General features: G+C 37.5%; 1 pseudogene; it reads left to right on the top strand.

Annotated features, from left to right (window-relative positions):
• Positions 1 to 3,111: 3,111 nt before the first annotated feature.
• Positions 3,112 to 3,667, top strand: LOC126487421 (zinc finger HIT domain-containing protein 1-like; annotated as a pseudogene).
• The last annotated feature ends 4,341 nt before the right edge of the window (positions 3,668 to 8,008 follow it).

The following is an 8,008-nucleotide window of genomic DNA, read 5'->3' as shown; positions in this document are numbered from 1 at the left end:
CACACATAAATAATTAATGAATGAATAAACAACAAGTGGCCATATATACCTTTAAAAACACTAGCACATTTGTCTCAGGAATAACAAATGTAAAGTGTTTATTCAAGCATGTTTACAATGGTGAAAAAAATCTTAAAAATGAGAAAAGTAATAACCAGTCACTATACTTTTATGAGGATCAAGTTAGGTGAACAATAAATGCTGATCCTCCTGGTTCAGGAAGCTTCTTTTCATGGTAAGTTGTAGGCAGTTAAGACTCGTTCTACCCCATTATTTGACTATTTCTTTTAGATTCACTTCATCTATGAATATATTTTAAGAAGCCTCTAAAGTATGTATTAGGTTTGCACATTGCCTCTCCAATGTCCCTTAACTTTAGCTGCCTCTCCCTGAATTGTCTCCCTCAATCTCATTCCTTCTTTCCCTCACGCTGCCTAAAGAAAGAGGTAAACACAAAGTCAGTCAAAAAAGCATTATATACAATGGTATCCTGCCTGCAAGATATACTAGGGCAATCATGGCACAAAGCTTGTGGAAAGAATCAATCAATACCTGATTTGACTTAAGGCCCACTCAACATGTGATCAAAAACGTGAGAAGTTCAGGGACTTAGGGTAAAATCAAATATCACTGGTCTAAGGAAATAACAGTAAAATGATTGGACTTTCCAAAGACAATATGCTATCTCCTAGATTAGTGCTTTGCTCAGCCATCAAGGGAGAAGCTTTAACCCATAGCTGACTGGAACAAATATAGAGACCCAAAGCTAGGTCTTAAACAGTGAGTGGAGACTTTGTCCTAAATGGGATCTCTCTCTCAAATTCCTCCCCTCAGAGCTATGTGAACTACTGAGAAAGAGAAGGCAGAATACACACACACACACACACACACACACACACACACACACATATATATATATATATGGATAATTTTGTGTTGTGGGGTCAATTCAGATGTGAGTATAATAGAAAATAATGTTTGTAACAAAGCACCACATTCAACTATCATGCTACAAAGAAAGATCACTTTTGGGAGCACACTAAATTATTCACAATTTATTTTTATCCCTTTGATCACCAGTTTTTTAGCACTGAAATTTCAATAGAAAGTTAAGTCATATATCTTTATTGGGATACATAGATAAATGTATATCTCTATATATACACACAAAATATATATTTCCCTTCATGTTATCCATATTTTTAAGTTGTATTTGAAATAAAATATCAAACAGTTAGATAACTGAGGGTTAAATTAGAAACATTGGTCCTTAATGTGATTACATTCAGTATAACAAAACTAATGAAAACAGAAGTCAAAAAAGATACATGTAGCCCACTGTTGAGAAGGTTGTCTACTTTATCTTCTCACTTAAAGACTACCACATCCCTTACCAGTACCACATGAGCAAGGACTTTTCCATCATTTATCACCTTATATTTCTATTATTTAACCATGTCACCACTCTTAAGTTTAGTGTTTCCTTTACTTAATTAAGCAAATCTTCCCTGATTTTGATCATTTTCCTAAAAAACATATTATTTCTCAGAATTCCATAAGATGTTGATCTTTTTCCTATTAGCTTATAAATTTTTATACATAATTGTTATAGGCTTTGTTATATTCATTTTCAATAGTAATACACAGTAAATTTTATTATCTGGTTATGTCTCCGATGTATAATATGCTATACTAAAACACATATGCAAGTTGTAAAGAAGGCATGTCATCAGTGAGACATTCAGCCAGTTGTGGACCCTGAATGTTCCAATATTATCCTGCTAGCCAAGATATACTCACATTTTCAGTAGTGACATGATTGTGTTAAGAGTAATCAACAATTTCTAAACTACAAATGAGGTCAACTACTATGCATTGCATACATCTATGGCCTTAAGAGACTATTACAGATCTTTGGTTGAGTAGTATATGTAATATTCTGTCTCTTTAAGAAACAAACTATGCCCACTCCCTTCCTGCTTGCAGCCTTACCCTTTCCTCGTCCCATCTCTCTCTCAGAGAGGCAGGTTCTGTCTCTCCTCTCTCTCCCTCATCTTTTTCTCTCTCTTCCCCCTCTTCTCCCCTTTTTCCTCCCCCTCCATAACTCACCTAATAAATGTTCAACTTCACTCTGCATGGTGTGCCTATCTGTTTGTCTCTTACCCACCCACTGCCCACTTGGCTCGAAGCAGGGGATGCCCAGGGGACCAGCCACCTTTGGAGACCTGCTGCATGGTCTTGTGCCCCAGTCCTGTCCCTGACTGGCTGCTCTCTGGACCCGCTTCCCCCTGCCTGCTGGGAATACTGCAGGAATTTTTAATAATCCATTACAGTACATATTTAACTGCTTTTCAAATGCTTCATTTATATTCAGACAAGTAATGCTTAGTGGTCCTTTGGCTGCGAATGCCAGTCAAAGCAGACACATATCTTATGAACATAAGAAGAACAAAGAACTCCTTAGTGTTTATCTCTAAATAGACCATTGATATAATTCATTCTGAGGGAGAAGAAATGTTGGGGGCTGCTCATTCATTTCCTGGTCTCCCAGACTCGAAATAACCACACAGAAACTGTATTAATTAAATCACTGCTTAGCCTATTTGCTTATGCATATTTTTAGGTAGCCCTTATAATCTTAAATTAACACACATTTATATTATTTTGTGTTTTACCATGATGCCTGTGGCCTACCTGTAAGATTCTGGCTGGTAGCTTTCTCTGCCTTGTGTCTTTCTCCTCTGTTGGATACATGGTATCTCACTAACTCTACCTTCTTTCTCCCAGCATTCAGTTTAGTTTTTTCTGCCTAGATCTGTTCTACTCTTTCACAGGCCAAAGCATCGTCTTTATTCATTAAACAATAAAAGCAACACATATACAGGTATTTACAAACCAAGGAAACATGCCAGAAGAGAGGCTAGAAAGAATAAAAGAGCTACAGGGTTTAAGATGTACTATAAAATTATGTCTTGTGGATATGTATTGGGTGTTAAATGATGAACACAAAACAACTAGGATAACCTGCAGAAGTCCTTCCTTAAAGGAACATGGAAATAGTGAAAGAGTTAAGACACAGGATCAAAAACCCGAGGCCACCGAAAACCCGAGATGCAGATGGCGAGACAAGTTCGCTCCAAGGACCCTGGACAGCGGCGGGTGCTGGACCAGGCAGCCGGCAGCAGTGGATCAATCGAGAGCTCGAGAGCTTGAAGCCTTAGAGAATGACAATTTCCAGGATGACCCCCATGCATGCCTCCCCCAGCTGGGCAAGAGGCTGCCTCAGTTTGATGACAATGCAGACCCAGGAAAGAAAAAGAAGTAAACTCGAGGTGACCATTTCAAATTTCGCTTCCGTAAAAACTTCCAGGCTTTGCTGGAGGAGCAGAACCTGAGTGCCTCTGAGGGTCCCAACTATTTGACAGCTTGTGCGGGTCCCCCATTCGGACCCCAGCGCCCCTTCTGTGCTGTATGTGGCTTCCCATCCCCGTACACCCGTGTAAGCTGTGGTTCCTGGTACTGCACAGTATGCTGCCTAGGTACCCAGCGAAAAGAAAAAAAAAAAAGACACAGGATCAATAAGAGTCAACAGGTAGGAGCAGATATTGAAGGTGTAAGAGATTTGATCACAATATCAGTAAGAAACTTTCAAAAATATTGCCGCTGAACCAAAGAATAAAAGCCAAAATCTATTAGAAAAAGAACAATACAAGATGAGTAAGATCTATAGCCACAAAAGGAATGGAGTGAATAAAAATAGTGCATATGTTTTAAATTAAAAATTGACAATGTATGAACCTTGACTTAAATTAATTAGTATTTAATCATCAACCAAAGCAAGATGAGAATGTACATCTATTTATGATTAGTGTCATTTTTTAAGAGATCACTATGTCCCTTTTACTAAATTAAATAAAACATATTGTTTATATCAGCTCCAGTGAGAATTCACATCTCTTCTAATTAAGTTTAGGGAAATATATAATCTCACTGAGTTAGAGGCTTGTCCATATAGCCCAAGCACAATGCTGTTGCAAGCACTTGCACTTTATCAAGTACATTAATCTTGAAAGTAAATGTCTTTGCTGACTGTAAGTTGTTTAGAAATAAAACTTCCTATTGAATAAATGACTGTATTTCTAGAATCATTTCACAAGTTAAGTGTTTGCAGTTGTGATAATTTAATTAAGGGTGTTTTGACTTCCTTTAACAAACCATGAATAGTATTGCAGAAAGCAAGCCAATTCTATGGATGTGTTCATTCCCCTATGTCCTAGAGTGCAATTAACTCTACTTCTTACCATGCTGTGGCACCTGCAGACAATAGAGAAATCTGTTACAAGTATTTCCATAACATGAATATGCAAGCCTCAGATTAGTGTACTTCATCCTCTGGAAGGTTATTGAGGCTCCAGTCATAACACATTGCACTGCCATCTACTATTTCACTGACAGCTTCATAAATCCTCACCAGTAAACATTAGGTGTTTATCTTCATCATCTAGCCATAAGAGAAGCCTGAGGAACATATTTTTTTTGTTTTGATCAAACAATGCAGTTTTTACATTTATACACCAAGTGGAACTATTCTTATCTCAATAAGAGGAATAGATAAGAGGTTTGTAGTAAGTTTGTAGGTTTTTATTTTCACCATTTGACAATCATTATTTAACAGAGACTAGAAAATTTTAGCTAGGTATTTATTTGCATCTCATAAAAAACTAATATTCCTTTTATCTGTATTATATTTGTTCCCTGAAGTCCTAAATTATGAGTTGAACTCTGTATTTCAGAACAATGTATATGTCATAAAATACAGCATGAAATACATAGGTTTTGAGCATATTTGACTTAAATATTAAAGACATTGTTCAAAATTGTCTCAAGATATTATAATGATGCTTGTTTAATCAATTGCAAATGGTTTTGACCAAGTGAATATTTTACCAGAATGTAATGAAAATTAGTATAAACAAATTATATTTCTTCAACACCTCAGAATAAAATAGTATGTATCTGAACAATTAAGCAGACTTCTCTCATTGCTTTTAAGAATTTACTTTTTATATACTGTAATATTTCTTCTATTTTTTTCATCCAGAGGCAACATTCTTTATGAGCATACACAGATTACTTTACATACCTGTCCTGCTTGTGTCTTATTCTAGAGAAGAAATTTTTGGTGCAAGTTGAATAAGGGTCAAAAAAAGATTTTACACTGTTTGCTTGGTGCCAATTCTGTGCCTGGTCCACTTCTGAAAGCAAAATCAATTCATAAAGTCAATGATTTTCTATTGGTGTTTCTTTTTTAATACTGCCCTTTATTTTTTGTTAAAGTGAATGGTGTGGTGTGAGAAGTCCTTCTGCATATTTATTGCTTTTATTGGTTTATTGGTTAAGCTGCTTTGGCCAGTGATAGGGCAGAATAGAGCTAGGCAGAAAAACTGAACTGAATGCTGGGAGAAAGTAGGAGTCAGTGAGAAGCCATGTAGCCACCAGTGGAGAAAGATGAGAGCTGAGAGCTGAAGCTTTGCCAGTAGGCCAAGACCTCGTTGTGATGCACAAAATAGTAGAACTAGGTTAGTTTAGTATATAAGAGCTAGCTAGCAATATGCTTAAGCTATTTTCTAAACAGTATTTTAATTAATATAGTTTACTGAGTGATTATTTCTGGTCTGGACATCCAGAAACAAACTAGCAACCACTGCCCACAATTGTTGGACAGAGTAAAAGTCAAGTTCAGGAGCAACTTTATAAAGCAAGTTCTCTTGTGCTCTGTTGACATGATTCTGGGTATGGAATTAAGGTTTTCAAAATTGTACCCATCTTGCTAGTGCCTGTTTGTTCCTCTTGAGGCAGGATTTTACATAAAATTTACATAGTTTTTCTCTTTCCCATCCGGCGGCTCCACCACTAAAATATTAAGAGTATCTACAACTACTCCACATTGCTCAACTCTTTATAAATAATGATTACTAAAGTCTAACTTTGCAGGGTTACTGAGAGAAGGAGCTGTGAATGATAGAGACTTCCTTTTACAAAGGACAACTGCTGGTTCCTGATTGCCAGCACCCAGTGATGTGAGTCCATTCTACCTTAATTAAAGTTCAGAGAGCTTATTCTTGCTCTCTCAAAGCTGCTGACAATTGGTGTGTCTACTAATAAAACTCTCTTTTAACTAGTTTCTTCCTTTAAGAAATCCCAATTCATAGTTCATAGTTACATTATTCATAATAGCCAGAACCTTGAAACAACCTAGATGCCAGTCAACTGAAGAATAGATAAAGAAAATGTAGTTCATTTACACAGTGGAGTATTATCCATCTGTTTAAAAAAACAACATCATAAAATTTGCAGGCAAATGAATGGACCTAGGGAAGAAAAAATAATATCCTGAGTAAGGTAACCCAAATTTCGAAAGACAAAAATAGTATGTATCATTTATAAGTGGATATTAGATGGCAAATGATAACCAGACTACAATCTACAGCTCCAGAGAATCTAGGTAACAAGGAAGACCATAAAAGGGACACTTGGATTGCCCAGGGAAGGTCAATAGGTGAGATCTCCAGGGTAAACTGAGAGTGAAGGGGACATTAAAGGGAGGGAGATGGGAGGTGAGAATATGAGGGAGAAAGATGGTTGAGTGGGAGCAGGGTTAAAGTGAGGGAGCAATGAAAGAGATATTTGATAGAGAGAGCCACTATAGGGTTGGGGTAAAATCTGGTTCTAGGGAAAGTCCCAAGAATCTACAACAATGACCCCAGATAAGTCTCCTAACAACAGTGCAGAGGAAGCCCAAACTGGTCTTCCCCTGTAATCAGGTTGGTGAATATCACAATTATCATCATAGTCTTCATCTATCACAACCAAATAACAGGATGAGTTCTGGGATTCCAATCGAAGAGAGTAAGGAGGAATTATATGAGCAAGAGAGGCCAAGATCATAATGGAGAAATCTACAAAGAGAGCTTAACAAAGCTCATGGAAACTCAGGAACTCCAGACAGATAGCTGTAGTGACTCCATGGAACCAAACTAGAACCTCCATATGTAGGAGACAGTGAAAAAGCTTGAATTAACTGTGAGGTACTTGGTTGTACACCAAGATCTATCCCTGATGTGATGGGGAAGCTCAGCCAATCATATCTGGCTTGGGTGTGGCCATCTGGAGCCATGTAGATAAACGGGAGTAGATAGGTGCCCTAGATCTCTGCGCTGTGGTGTTTGCCTGATCGGTTTGGACATCGGAACTTTTACTCTGGTCGCATGAGATTCCCCGTTTTCAATTATTAAATTATATCTGTTGTTTTGAGCTGATTTTGTTATTTTAACATACCAGTCAAATACGCCTTCACTGATGCATGAGCTAGATTATTGGAGCTTTTAAATGGTGACTGCACTGGAGTTACCTGGCCAACCAAACCTGAATAATTACACAAAAAGCTATATTAATTGCAACACTGTTTGGCTTAAGGCTCAGGTGTATATCTAACTAGTTCTTACATATTAAATTATCCCATTTCTATTTGTGTATTGCCGTGAGGCTGCATCTTAATGATAAGCTTCTGGCATCTTTCCTTCAGCAGCTACATGGTATCTGCCTTCTTTATCCCCGCATCCACTTTAGTTTTCTTGATTACTTATTTTCTGTCCTGCCATAGGCCAAAGCAGCTTCTTTATTAAACAATGTTAATAAAACATACTCATAACACGAAGAAGGGAAATCCCACATCAGGAGCTAATTCCCTATGGCAGGATACCCTGTACAGCCTTAATACAAAGGAGTGGGACTTGGTCCTGCCCCAACTTAATGTGTTAGATTTTGTTGACTTCCCATGGGAGCTCATACCCATAGGGAGGAGTGGATGGGGGGGGGGCACTGTGCTGGTGGTATGATGGGGTGGCGGAAGGATGGCTGCAGGAAGAAATATGGATGGAATGTAAAATGAAATTTTAAAAAAAAGAAAATAACAAGAAATCCCAATTATCTTACCAAATCTGCCAAC

The sequence above is a fragment of the Alexandromys fortis genome, unplaced genomic scaffold (assembly GCF_014885135.2).
Source record: "Alexandromys fortis isolate MF-2015 unplaced genomic scaffold, M_Fortis_MF-2015_v1.1 scaffold_141, whole genome shotgun sequence".
NCBI classification, from domain to species: domain Eukaryota; kingdom Metazoa; phylum Chordata; class Mammalia; order Rodentia; family Cricetidae; genus Alexandromys; species Alexandromys fortis.
The sequence above is the reverse complement of the archived record's forward strand: the minus strand, read 5'-3'. Positions and strand labels throughout refer to the sequence as shown.